At 46.8% G+C, this 14,332-nt stretch overlaps 1 protein-coding gene across 2 annotated transcripts in view; it reads left to right on the forward strand.

Moving 5' to 3' along the window:
- The first annotated feature begins 9,506 nt into the window (after positions 1-9,506).
- SPTBN1 (spectrin beta, non-erythrocytic 1) overlaps positions 9,507-14,332 on the forward strand; it is a 277,913-nt gene continuing 273,087 nt past the window's right edge. The window contains exon 1 of one of the 2 annotated variants that reach the window (XM_053245880.1): positions 9,507-9,866. The gene's annotated coding sequence lies outside the window, so the exon portion shown is untranslated. Of the gene's footprint in view, positions 9,867-10,635; positions 10,773-14,332 lie in introns of those variants that run through there. The other variant, XM_053245883.1, reaches the window with a different exon arrangement.

Below are 14,332 nucleotides of genomic sequence, written 5' to 3' on the forward strand. Positions count from 1 at the left end.
ATGACTCTCTCAGATGAGAGAGCCATTCCATTGCTACTGCCTCTAAGTTCTGCCCACATCCAAAACTGACAGCTTCCCTTCAGTGACACACACCCCCCCCCGCTCTCTATTGCAGGAACTTCAGGGCAAAAGCTCCAACAGATAGGAGCACCTCCAAGAGACATTTCCAGAAAACACACACACACCCCGGACAACCAAGTGATTGGCCCCCAACCAAGCCTTGTGAGACCCACCCAGGTGGGAGGGGGGCTCCAGAGGTCATTTTGCCAAGTGCTCTGTTACAAAGGGAGCCTGTTTGGGGGCTTCCTCCGATGAGCACCCCTCTATATTTGGAATTACATTCCTGTAGTTACCACTGGTTTGCACTTTGGATCTCATGGGACCGTGAGATCTCCACGTTGTTTTGCCTATAGCTAACTCAAAGGGCACGTCCCTGTGACTTTGGCACGTAGCTTGGGAGAAAGAACTCTTAGGTTAGGTTCAAAAGCCCAGGATTATAGAAGAACTTCCCCATGCTGTCAACCCACCCACCCCATTAATCTCAGCTGGGAAGCTGAAGTAGATGTGATTTAATCAAGAACTAAAGAATCAGCCAAGTATTCTGCCTACGTGGGCACAGCGGATCAGGCCAAGATAGCACCTCTCCAGGAAGGAGTGATAAGAAAGCAACAGGTCATCTCCTTTGCTAATGCGTTATGTTAATGGCTGGCTCAAGGCTAGCTTGTTTGCATTTTAGCCACCCCCAGATATTCCAAAAGACACAGAGATAATCTTTGATGTGTCCATTTCGCTTCTCCCTACGTGGATCTTTCAGACCTTCCCTAGCCTTTGTCCAAGAAGAAGTCCACTCTTCACTTTTGAACAGAACAGTGTTGCATCCTGTCCTCTGTCCCTATCGTCCACCTTTTCAAGGTGCAATCAGCATAATGCCCTTGGGCAAGCTTTTTCCTATAACTGGTTCAAGACAGCATCTATCCATCCGTGTGTCTCTTGGAATCTGTGTTTCTCCTGTGCCTTCTGGGTCACCCATGGCTCTGCCTCAGATTCACCAGGTGGTTCTTCCTCGGATCCACCATCCTTTCCCCACATCTTGGCACAGGCACCTCCATTTTCCCCTGCCTTGACTCCTGCCCCTGCTTTACTTTTTGCCTCCCTTCTCCTAGCCCGGTCTGTGCAGCACTCCTGGCTCTGAGATTTTGGTTCATTTTTGAATTTTGCCTGGCTGGCAGACCCCTGCCTGGCTCCTGGGTTCTCACTCCCACCTGCCTACCTTCTTGCCTGGAGGAGAGAAGTCTCTCGCCATGTCCAAGCTGCAAGGTTTCATGACATTCCTCTGGGAAGGAACGAGGTAGTATATAACCCCTATTCTCAAACTGTTCCTTTTTTCCTCACCTCTCCTAAAATCCAAAGCTCTCTGTTTCTTTCTGTTGTCAGCCTTGAGTGAACATAATACAGAAACTCAAGCCAAATTGCCTCCTTGTGAGCTGTAACGTAGTCTTTTGTAACTTGTTGGTCCTGCTAGTTACATCTTCTTGCTCTTTAGTCATTATTTTCTCCACCTAAAGATGCAGTGGGGAAATGACTTGACTAGCAAGCCAGAGGTGGCTGGTTCGCTGGTATGTTTCCCAGACTATGGGAAATCCCTATATCAGGCAGCAGCAATATAGGAAGATGCCGAAAAGCATCATCTCATACTGCGCAGGAGATGGCAATTATACCCCCCGCCCCCCCGGTATTCTACCAAAGACAACCACAGGGCTCTGTGGTCGCCAGGAGTCGACACTGACTCGACAGCACACTTGACTACCCCCCCCCCAAAACCCCTTCAATAAACCACATTCTATTTTGAACTTTAACCATTCCATTCAGTTCTTTCCACGACCAAAGCTTTGAACAAATTTATTCTGAAGGTAGGACTGCTCCATTTCAAGCTAGCTAATTCCCCCACACAAGCCTAAAACATAGGTTGGAGTCCCCACCAATTCTCCATGAGCAGTTCCATTAACAGCTCCTTGGGTATGTAGCCAGCCCTGATGGTACCAGGAGAGATTGCTACAGCTATGCCTCCTACACCATTCCTCTGCAGGTCCCACTGCCCCCACCCCCGCCCACCTTGTCTGCTGAATAATGTGGTGCTTTTAATTCAGCTCCATAACGGATACATTGGTTTTTAACCATATTGTTAGCGACCTTGGCTGCTTGTAATAAGCAGAAATGAGGCATATAAATAGATAGATAGATAGATAGATAGATAGATAGATAGATAGATAGATAGATAGATAGATAGATAGATAGATAGATGCAGTAATGTCTGCATAGTTAAGGCAAGGAGTAAAAACAAAATTCCACCATTATATACCCTGGACATTCTGTAACTAACAACATTTAAAGTATTCATCCAAGTCCCCTGAAATTTTATACACATCAACTAGGAAATAAATGACACCAAGCTTCCAAATCTGGTGCAAATCCATTGAAAAATGGTCAGTCTAAGTTATGGCAGGAGAGAGAGAGAGAGAGAGAGAGAGAGAGAGAGAGAGAGAGATGGGACTCTGAACTAAATGGACAGTGGCAAATTCTCTTGCTATATCAGTTAAGGTAGGTTCTTCAGGCTGCAAGTTGGCAACCCTGTTCTGAATAGTCATTTTATTGCACAGTCAGTGTGCATTTGGTTCCCTTTATCTAATTGTTCATGGTTTCCTGATAGCAATCTTAATTATCCATGAGAGCCAATATCCTTTCACCAGCTAGCCAAAATAAACCAAACTTGTAGGAAATGTACTGTTTGCAAAATGGGCAAGTCTTCTGTATTTTATTATGAAACTTAAACTTCAGCATCTTCGTGTTTACCACAGCGGATTCTGGGTGGATTTGGAAGTAATCATTGCACAGAGCTAGGCTTCAGCACAGTGTTATCTGGATAAACTGGGAGACATAAGGCTACCAGCAGGCTTTTTAAGTGCAGGGGCTGCTTAGAGAACTTTCATAACGAAATGAAAGAGTTAACCACACCCATATGAAACAATAGTTTGTACATTCATAGTTTGTGAATCACTGCCTTGTGATTTACTTGCAGAGGGTATCTGATTGGCAGCTGGAATAAATATGAGATTAATAGGTTCTAAATGCTTGGGAACACTGCACTATCACCCTGTACGGCTGCTTTAAGGCTGCTTACCAGGAAGTTTTTCGAACCGGGCTTTTAATTCACAACTCCTCTGGAATAGAGGTATGCATTCATATATCAGCCAAATTGACCCTGAAGTCCCTGCGAGCTATCAAGGAGCATTTCACACACAATTCGGGTTTTTCATCACATGTTAAGAATGTAAACTGCTTTCTATCCAGGGTTTAAAAAATCAACTTTTTGTGTCAGTTTTTGAGAGCAACTTCGAATTCACAGTAAAGCCTCACAGAGAACCCGCGGTAAAGCTTGCTGCCTGGGAAAGCTCCCAGTTCTATTGCACTTTACTCTCCCCCCCCCCCACACACACACCTGCAGATGTGCAGACAGATATAGCCCTGTCCCCTTAACCTTCTCAAATCCAGCTGTTGAGGTTCCACTGAGTATAGGATCCACACAGGAGCAATTGTCTGATTAGACTCCTCAAAGCCTAGGTCTGGAATCTAGACTAGTGAGCCGAATGTGAGATTCGGAGTGGACTCTTCTAATAACTCAACTATGGGCCGGTTCATTCAAACATGGCCGCAACAGGAGAAGATGGTGGTAATGCTTCATGGATGCATGTACCTGCCCTGTCGGGACACCCTTCAATTGCATGTGGGGGCAGTTCATCCGATTCCAGCTTACCAGAGTAGATGAGCCAAGCGGATACCCTCCAACATTTCACTGATGAAAATAGGCATATACTTGCAAACATCAATTCTCATCCCAGGGATTCCTGCCTAAACTCCTCACCCATCCACGCACTATTGCACATTGCTGAAGACCGGATTCCACTTTCTAGATGTGCGTGCTGTATAGTGCCTTCATGTTGTGCACCCATTTGCATGCAGATGCCCTAGGGAGACAATGCATCCATCCACCCACTTGAAGATTTGATTCTAGAGATGGGAGTTGGATCCTGAAGAACTCTAGCAACTCACATGAAAAACAACAAGAGTTGAACAAGGCTGATGAGTCATCAGAGAGCTCAGAGGGGAGATGGTAGAAGTGTTGGAAAGAGAACTTTCGTGGCAAAGATGGAAAGGCAAACATAGGAACAGGGATTTATCAGGGATAGATCCTGGATAATAGGGAGTGACCCTAGTAAACAGGAACAGCTCAGATGTATGGAGAGAGGTCTTCCCCAGCCCTGCTATTGCTGAGATCCCTGTCATAGAGTTCAGACCTGGACCTTCAGCATGCAAATAATGTGCTCAGCTATTAACTAACTAACTAACTAACTAACTAACTAACTAACTATATTTGTACACCACCCCAAACCTATGTCTCTGGGCAGTTTACAGCAAAATAAACAAATTAAAACAGAAATTAAAACATTAAAACAATTTAAAACCACAAGTCTAGTTAAGAAGCTTGAGTAAATATGGTCTCTTGTTGAGCTATAGATTCTTCAGCACCTTCCCCTCACACACACACCGCCCGACAGAAGCTCATTAAAACGGCTTTGAAAGTTGAATATCTGGTCTTTAGTTTGATGATGCACAACTTATTTAAACTCTTGTCAGAGAGAGTGACAACCTCTAGAGTACAGCTCAGAAATGCTGTGAAATCTGAGGGGATGAGACAGTGTATATACAGTATAAGCAGTTCCTGGAGGAGTCTTGTGGGAGGCATATGCCACTTGTTAGCAAAGGTGGCTCATTAAAAAAACAAAAAACCTCCCCACAGGTGATGTGCAGAGAGTAGTCAACAACTTCCCTGATCACCCCCAACTCATAGAAAGGTAACTTCATCAAGGAAGAGCAATAGAGCTTCTAATTTAGTTACAGAAATGGTTAGGGTAGGGGGTGGGGTTTTCCTGCTGATTAGTTCTGTCCTATTTAGGGCAGGTTCACCCATATGGAGTGGGTGGTACGGGGATGGATAGCTGGTCTTGTGGCAGTGAGCATGAATTCTCCCCTTTGATAAGCAGGGTCCAACTTGATTTGCATTCAAATGGGTGACTATTTCCCTTGGGGGGGGGCGTGTCCCAGGGGACGTGTCCCAGGTAGGGCTAGGAAAGACTCCTGCCTAAAAACTTGGTAAGTAGCCAAGTGGCTAAATTGTGGATGACACGCTAAACTATTTAGGGTAGTAAAATCCAAAACAGGTTGTGAGGAGCTCCAAAAGGATCTCTTCAAATTGGGTGAGTTGGCAACAAAATGGCAAATGCCGTTCAGTACAGATAAGTGTAAGGTGATGCATGTTGGGGCGAAAACAACAACAACTCAACTTCATATATACATTAGGCTGTCTGTGACAAACCAGGAAGGGGATCTCAGGATCATGATGGATAGCTTCATGAAAATGCTGACTTGGCATGCAGTGGCTGTGAAAAAAGGCGAATTCCATGTGAATATTATAATCCCATTATACAAATTTATTGTGCAGCCCCATTTTTTCTTAACCCTTTCCCTTCATGCCAGTTTTCTGCACAAAATATCACCCACTAGCTGATTTTCGCCCTGCAAAGAAAAGTATACAGATATATGTGTGCACTTCCCATCCCCTGCATGGGGAAAAGCAACTTTGGAGGAGGGAGATTTTCAGCTGAGAAACCATCTTGGGAGGAAAAAGCTAAGGAGCCCCTGATCCCCATGTGGACTTCCCAGTTCTGATTCCAACTTCCACGGTGGCATTTTTTTAAAGAGGGAGACTTACATGCATTACATGCAAGTAGCCTCATTGTCACAGTGAGTAGGTGAACCCATTTCAAACTACAGATGGAGACTTAACTGTGGAATAGTTAGTTTGTCTTGTATAATAGCAGGCTTGTTTTCACTCAAGGTTTCATCTTTCAGGGGATGCTATAGCACAGGCCTGCTCAACTTAGGCCCCCCAGCTTTTTTGTACTACAACTCCCATAATACCCAGTGACAATCGCCAATAGCCAGGGGTTATGGGAGTTGTAGGCCAACATCTGCAGGAGGGCTGAAGGAAGTTGAGCAGCCCTGCTATAGCAGATTCCTGCACTGAGCAGGTGGTTGGACAAGAAGATCTCCAAGGTCTCTGCCCACTCTAATATTCTTGGATTCAGTAGCCCTATTCTGCATGTGTTGTGCAAGTATTGTGCATGGGTTGAGCATTATGTTCAACACATGCACAATCTGTGCCCAGCATATGTGCATAAAGATCTGTATGCACAAATGGCCCTATTCACACTTATGGCCATTTTGGATGATACTTTGTTTACCGGCTCAACATGCAATACGGATGTGTGTGTGTGCTGTTAACACATATCTCCCCGCCCTCAGCATACCTGGGTGTCTTCCCGTAATCATGTAGAGGGGACCAACTGCCCCTCTAGGCATGCTGCAAATACTACTAGCATTTGTTGCATGTGTAACAATGAACTGACCGCCCCCATATGTGATTAAGAAAGGGTGCCCTGCTCAGCCAGGAAGGGGGAAGGACGTGTGCACGGGAGGAGAACTGGTCTTGTGGTAGCAAGCATGACTTGCCCCCTTCGCTAAGCAGGATCTGCCCTGGTTGCATATGAATGGGAGACTACATGGGTGAGCACTGCAAGATATTCCCCTTAAGGAATGGAGCAGCCGCTCTGGGAAGAGCATCTCAGTTCCAAGTTCCCTCCCTGGCTTCTGCAAGATAGGGCTGAGAGAGATTCCTGCCTGCAACCTCAGAGAAGCCGCTGCCAGTCTGTGAAGAGAATACTGAGCTAGATAGACCCGTGGTCTGACTCAGTATATGGCAGCTTCCTATGTTCCTATGTATGCCCTTATCACATGCGGTCAGCAGGCTGGCTGATGAAGTATCATGCATGAGCAGCAATACACTTTAAAAAAAAATCTGCACCCTGCACTTGAGGGGGCCTGTACCAATGTTCCCTCTAACAGGGATTCCCAGATGCCATTGACCGCAACTCCCAGAATCCCCAGCTACAATGGCATTTGCTTGAGGATTATGGAAGTTGTAGTCAACAACATCTGGGAATCCCCGTTAGAGGGAATGCAGGCTTGCACCCAGGTTCACTTTTAAAGTCATGCATTCAATGTTGTGCAAAGGACTTATGGTTTAGTTCTCCTGCATTAAAAAAAAAAAACCCTCCTCATAGAAAACAAACATGTCAGGGAGAATGAGTTCTAGCCTTGCTTCTCCCCATATCATGCTAGTTTTCTATTCCTACAGCGGGAGACCCAGCAGAGCAGCTGCACAATGTGGAAGGCAACCATGATGGTGTTTTCCCCAAGAGAGTGGTTGTGCAATGGCTTAAAACGGTGTCTGGGCAGTTTTGAAATGCTGGACTCATTGAAAACAGCCTGGAGGCTAGGTCCATTAACGTATTATGTACATAACATATTATGCACAACACTCATACAATGAGTGTACAGTGTACACTGGTGCAGATTTGGACACAGGTATATTCATTCACATGTGATGTTGAACGCAGGTAGAAAAGTGCATTTCTTGTCTGTACTATGCATTTGAAGGGTCTGTATCCAGGTTCACTTTTAACTGAACACAGATACAGTCATTCACACAAACACACGTACTGGTGAACAGACATCTGTTCACTCGTACAGAGTAATGTGTGAATCGGGCTGCTGTTTTAAGCCGTTGTGGAACTGCCCTGACATGCAACACCATCAGGGTTGCCTTTGACATTGTGCAACAGCCCCAGCAGCTCCCTTATGTCAGTGTTCCCCTGCATGTTGGCTAATAATAAATATTAGTATCCAACTGCATGTTGGATAATAATAATAAATCCCCTGTATAACAACAACAACAACAATTTCAATTTCAATTGAAAGGCTGGGGCAGAAGAAGACCAAAATAATCCCAGTAGTAATTGGCACCCTAGGTGCAATTCCAAAGCAACTTGAAGAGTTGTTCAAGAGTTGTTCAACACCATAGGGGCCACAGAAATCACCACCAGCCAATTACAAAAGGCAGCTTTACTGGGAATAGCCTATATTTTGAGATGAAATCTTTAATAATAACAACAATATTGATAATAAAATTCAGCTATCCCAGGTCCTTGGGAAGGACTCGATGTCTGCATAAAACAAACCAGTCAATAACACCTGTCTGACTGTGTAAACAAGAGATGATGATGATAATAATAATAATAAAAGATGAACCCCCACCTGCAGTCTTAAACTGACATAACCCAGACAGAGGGTAATCACCTCCTCTGTTCTTTTGTGAGAATTAGGCCACCGTCATGGGTTATAATGTGGTCCTCCCTGAGGTGGTCAGTCTGTGTCTGGGCTGTACCATTCGATACAGCAGTGGGGGCTCAGACACCTGAATGCTTCTAGGAAAAGTAAATTATGGGAGGAGATCTGGTCTTGGAGTAGCAAGCATGAATTGTCCCCGTTGCTAAGCAGGGTCTGCCCTGGTTTGCATTTAAATGGGAGACCACATGTGGGCACTGCAAGATCTTTCCCTTAGGGGATGGGGCCGCTCTGGGAAGAGCACCTGCATGCTTGCAAGCAGAAAGTGCCAAGTTCCCTCTCTGGCAACTACAAGACAGGGCTGAGAGAGATTCCTGCCTGCAACCTTGGAGAAGACGCTGCCTGTCTGTGTAGACAATAGTGATCTCGATGGAGTGTAGTGCTTAGAGTGCTGGGCTAGGACCAGGGAGACCAGGGAGAGTTCAAATCTCTATTCAGCCACTATACTTGCTGGGTGACTCTGAGCCAGTCACTTCTCTCTCAGCCTAACCTACATCACAGGGTTGTTGTGAGGAGAAACTCAAGTATGTAGTACACGGCTCTGGGTTCCTTGGAGGAAGAGTGGGATATAAATGTAAAATAAATAAGGCAGCTTCCTATGTTCCACCTCCATACAAACAATGATTCCCTGCATGATGAAAAGTAGCTGTCATGGAAAAGGTTTCTCCCCAGGCAGGCTTTCTCCCTGATACGCTAGCTTTCTATGTTATAGGTAAGTGTAGAGCGAAGATGGGAGGCCATTCCAGCCTGTGAGCCTTCCCTTGAAATGGTCCCGCCGCTGACCACTAGGCCTTATGGTAGAGAGCGAGAAAGAGAGGACCACACCCGCGCGTGTGCCCAAGCCGTCCCCTTGGCATAGTGGCTGCGGGCACAGCAGAAAGGAGGCACAAGGAGCAGGCCTCCTCGGTCAGCTGTCACGTTTTGGGGGGGTGGAACAGGGAGGGAGGAGAGCCGCTCAGCTCTGCCTCTGGCCTCACCTAGAGCCCCCCCCCCGCGCCTCACTCTTCGCCTGCCCGCTCTGCCCTCCCTTCGCTGGGCGGCTGCCTGCACACACACTCGCGCGCGCGCGCTAGGTACGACCGTGTGTGTGTGTGTGCGCCCGAGTGTGCACGCGCGTCCTGTCCCCGCCCCTTGTCGCTCCGGGTCTCAATCTGTGCCGCTGTTGCTGAGCAGGCGGGCATCGGAGGAGGCAGGCCGGCTGGCTGCGGATTCCCGGAGTCCCCTCCCTTTCCCCCCCGCTTCCATCCATTGCTTTTCCGCCGCAGAGCTGCCCCAGCTGCCGCCGCCTCTCCTCTTTGCCAGCTCCAGCCATCGAGGTTGCTGCTGCCGCCGCTGCTCCTGACTCTTGCTCCTTGCTGCATCATCAGACACCCACCCCCTCCTCCTCCTCCTCCTCCTCCTCCTCGCCGCCGTCACTGCTGAGAGGGGAGCGCACCGCATTGCATACGAGGGTGGGCGAAGGAGATCGGCGCCCACCCGCTCAACCCCGATCCCTGCGAGGCGAGGTAGGCTTCCCCGCTACCTCTTCGCGGGCATTGCAAGTACGAGCGGGCGCGTCCGGAGAGCGGGGCGGGGGGGGGGGTCTTTCTTGCAGGGGAGAGAATTGCTCGTCTTTTGGACTGACACCCCCCCCCGCGCGCACGCCCCCGCCCCCACGGAGGTGCGATCAGGGTGCAGGAGACTGGAGAGGGTTTTTTTTGTTGGCTTGTGGCTCTGTGATGCATTTCTGGCTGGGGGTGCTGGGCGTTGCGGGGTGGGGATTGGAGCGCGCGGAGCTGCGTGGAAGGGGCCGGATGGCGGCGGCGGCGGTGCTGCAGCGTTGTGGCAGAACTCCCCCTCTGCAGGGACAAGCGGCGGGAGGCGCGATGGCGGAGCGCGGTGGGGGGGGGGCGGTGGCTGGGGTTGAGATTGGGAAGCTGGTGTGGCTATGCCGGGCTCTACAAAAGCCTGCCCCTCTGCAAGGGGACCGTCAGGTTGCCGCAGAATTAAGACGAGCCTTCTCGCCTTGCCTCTTCCCCCACCCCCCGTGATGGAAATTGAAATCTTGTTTTGGGGAGAGATGCTGATGCAGGTCCTGGGAAGCTTGTAGGAGCGCGGGGCGGGGGCGGTCGTGAGTGGGGGCGGATGACATTAAGCAGCGCCATAAAATAAAGATGAAATCGCCGCCCGAAAACAAGCCGCCTGGGAGGCTCGTTCGCGTAAGATTGCTGGTTCTCATAACGGTCCATGGGTTGCAAAACAGGCGTGGTCGGTTGTCCTCGCTGGTATCTCTTCGCCGTTCGCCTCCCTCCCTCCTCCCTCCCTTTTGCTCTGAATATTCTCTCTGCTGCCCTCCATCTCTTTGCACCGAGCGGTCGGGAGGAGGAGACGGCTCGGGCTTTCTCTCCCCCCTCCCCTTAATACTTCAACAGGTTTGTGCAAAAAGATACTAGTCTTGGGGAAGGGCGGGTTGGGGAGGGGGATTACCCCGGGCAGTCTGGTGCTTTCTGATGACCGTGTTTACTAAACGGCTCACTTTTCCAAGCCCCTTCTCATTTCCTAATCCGATTTAATCTATATGTCAAGTATGGGTGTGTAATTGTGTTTGTGTGTGTGTGCGTGCTCGTGTCTCTTGGAAAGCTATTATTTTTGAAAGCACGAATCTGCGCGCATTAAGCTGGAGGGGAGAATTTGAATGAGTCCATCAGACGTGTGTGTGTGTGTGAATTATTTCACTTTTTCCGTACCATTTCTCTCCCTTCTCCTTCTCTCTCCCTCTCTCTGCCTAGGGAGAGATGATGCAGCACAATGCAGTGGTGCTTTTACAGTCTCCCAGCTTCCCTTTCCCAGATACATTTTGCACGAATCCTTCTGTGTCCCTTGTGCATTGTTGTCACAGCCCCACCCTACAGGAAATCTGGTCCAGTTTTTCCTCCCCCAGAAATGAACACTGCCTCTTTCTGATGGAAAACCTGCTTCCCCCACCCCCTCCCTCCTCCAGCCTGCTTGTCATCACCATTATGCAGGTGTCTTTGTAGGGACCACTGGAATTTTCACTTATTTTCGTCCTCCTTTCCCCCACCTTCCTCTTCGCTCTTGATCGCTCTGTAATGAAGGCAGGGAGGGGGGAGGGAGGGAGTAATGCGATTGCAGTCCTGCAGCTCTAATGCGGTCAGATGGAGTCCAGCTTGCAGTAGTGAAACATTAATCTGATACTACAAAAGTGCATTAGGGAGGGGTTGCATTAGCGGGAATGTTGTGGATGGTGGGAGGCATTTTTGTTGCGATGGACAGTTCCGCAGGCCATGGGAAGGAGCCGGGGCTGATGAGTAGATGAAACCTGGCTGTTATAGGGGAAAATGCCCTTCCATGTTGGAAAGGACAGCAGGTTAATTTACCTCTCCGTTATTTACCTTTTACTCCAAAGAAAAACGGTGACTTCGCCATCCTTAAAATAAAGATAAAATAAAGATATGACCTGAATTAACAAAACCTTTTGTGCATTTGGTTGTGTGCGTGCAGATGTATCCATATGCTTCTTTATTGTCTTTTGATTAGAAATACATTGCTCTTAAAGGTGTGGCTTTTAAAAAAACACACACACACTACAATTGATTTGACTTTTCTTACAATTTGATGAGTTTTCTGTCTGACATTTGCTCCCATGAGGTGGAAAATGTTTTTTTACAAGCTAGCAAATTTTATTTCTGGATTTTGAAGTGTGAAATGCACTTATGCGTTTGAAGGCATTGGCTTGCTCCCTCCCAAGAGGTGAATTTGTCACTAGGAAAGTCACTTTGTTGGATTCCTTACCAGTTTTGTTGACCATTTGATGGGCTAAGGGCTTAGAAAAAAAATTGAGATCATTAAAATTTACATAAAATCCATTAATGTCTTAAAGAGCAGTGGCTTTAGCACATCCTGTGTAAATGAAGATATTGGATGCTTGCAGGCCAATTGCGTGCTTAAAAATGGCATAATTGTGAGAAAATGCAGAATAGAACTGCCAAGTCTCAGAATTCCTAATGGCTAAAAATCTGATTTTTTTCTCTTTGGACAAACCCTTGTCTACACATTGCATGGAAACTTAGGCCTATTACTGTGGTGGTTCTAAGGTTCACAGGCCTTGTAAAAATGCAACAAATGTCTTTTTGTCCTCTGATCTAAATGGGGTGGGGGAAATCATTGCACTTTTATTGTTTACTATACTTTCAGACTAATATCCTGTTTCTCTCTAGATTATCTACTCAGGCTCCCATGATTTTATTGTAAGATTGTTCGGGGTCATAAATACTAAATGAACAGACAAGATGTTCCAGGAAATGGAAAAACATGGAGAGCATCCCCTTATGATTTTATATCTAATAATTTGAGACATTTGGGCATCGAATAGAGGACTTTAGGAAAAAAGCTAGATAAATTAATGGCTTTTTGTTCTGATAGCTAAAAATGGAACTTCTGTGAGGCAGTATATCTCTAATTATCAGACACTGGGGATAGGCAACTCAGGGGGAGTATATTTATTATATTTATTATTTATTATTTTTTACATTTATATCCTGCTCTTCCTCCGAGGAGCTCAGTGGTGTACATGGTTATTTTTATCCTCACAACAATCCTGTGAGGTAGGTTAGGCTGAGAGATACATGACTGGCCCAGAGTCACCCAGTTAGTTTCATGGTTGAATGAGGATTCCAACTTAGGTCTTCTCTGTCCTAGTCCAACACTCTAACCACTACAGAAAGGGTGGCAGCTTCCATTTAAAGATGGTTTAGGCCCTAGATTGTTTATGGCTTTATTTTAAGAGATGGCATCATTGTGAAAGTGCCACAGGGAGCCTCTGCATTTTCATGAAGAAGCCAGGTGCAAATTCCCAGCTGAGGAAGAAGGAAAAAAAACACTCCGATATACTCTGATATACTCTGATGCTTCTATGGCAAGAGAAGCGAGACTATGATGGTGGCAGCAATTACCAAAAGCAAATAGCTATGTTTGCATATGAAAAAACTGAGCCGTTTATGGATGTATCAGAAATAAGGGGTAACGCTTTTCCTGGATTGTACCACTTAGGATACAGGGGGAGGATTTGCAGGTTTGAATGCTTCTGCTGAGTGTGTGTGTGTGGGAGAGAACAAACATCCTTCTCTGCAGAAAAATAACATGTCAATGAGAAAGCTAAGTAGCAGTTCTCCTTGCCACCCTAGTTTTAAGTGGAATCCTTATGAGGAATGGGCATGCCCTTGTAGAGATGGAGCAGTTGAATCTATAGCTCATGTTTTATTATAAAGGTTAAGGGTGCTGTCGAGTTGGTGTAGACGTCTGGTGACCACAGAGCCCTGTGGCTGTCTTTGGTAGAATATGGCGGGTGGAGGGGGGGTGTACCATTGCCATCTCCCGCGTAGTATGAGATGATGCCTTTCAGCATCTTCCTATATTGCTGCTGCCCAATATAAATGTTTCCCATCATCTGGGAAGCATACCAGTGGGGATTCGAACTGGCAACCTCTGGCGTGCTAATCAAGTCATTTCCCTGCTGTGCCATATACTATACTTTTTATCAAGATTCTCATACTTTGCTCCTTTACTAAGAAATTTTCGTTCAGATGAGTTTTTTGTTTGGTTTCTTCGTGCTGACCACGACTCTGACGTTACATATAATGTAGCCAAATTTTGTGTGGTGCCCAGTACGATCAGACAGACTCTAATACCTAATCCAATTGTTATACTTTAGGATGAATTGTTATTCATGCTTAAAGTTTTAGCTGTCTACTTTGTATTGCTGGTCAGAGACCAAAATAAAACAGAACTGAACTAGTTTTCTGACATAGAAAGCTGCCTTATACTGAGTCAGACAACTGGCCAATCTAGTTTGGTAATGTCTTCACAGACTGGCAGTGGTTCTCCAGGGTTTCAGGCAGGAGTCCCTCTCAGCCCTACCTGGAGATGCTGCCAGGGATTGAACCTGGGACCTTCTGCATGCCAAGCAGATGCT

This window comes from Hemicordylus capensis, chromosome 1, assembly GCF_027244095.1.
Source record: "Hemicordylus capensis ecotype Gifberg chromosome 1, rHemCap1.1.pri, whole genome shotgun sequence".
NCBI lineage: Eukaryota > Metazoa > Chordata > Lepidosauria > Squamata > Cordylidae > Hemicordylus > Hemicordylus capensis.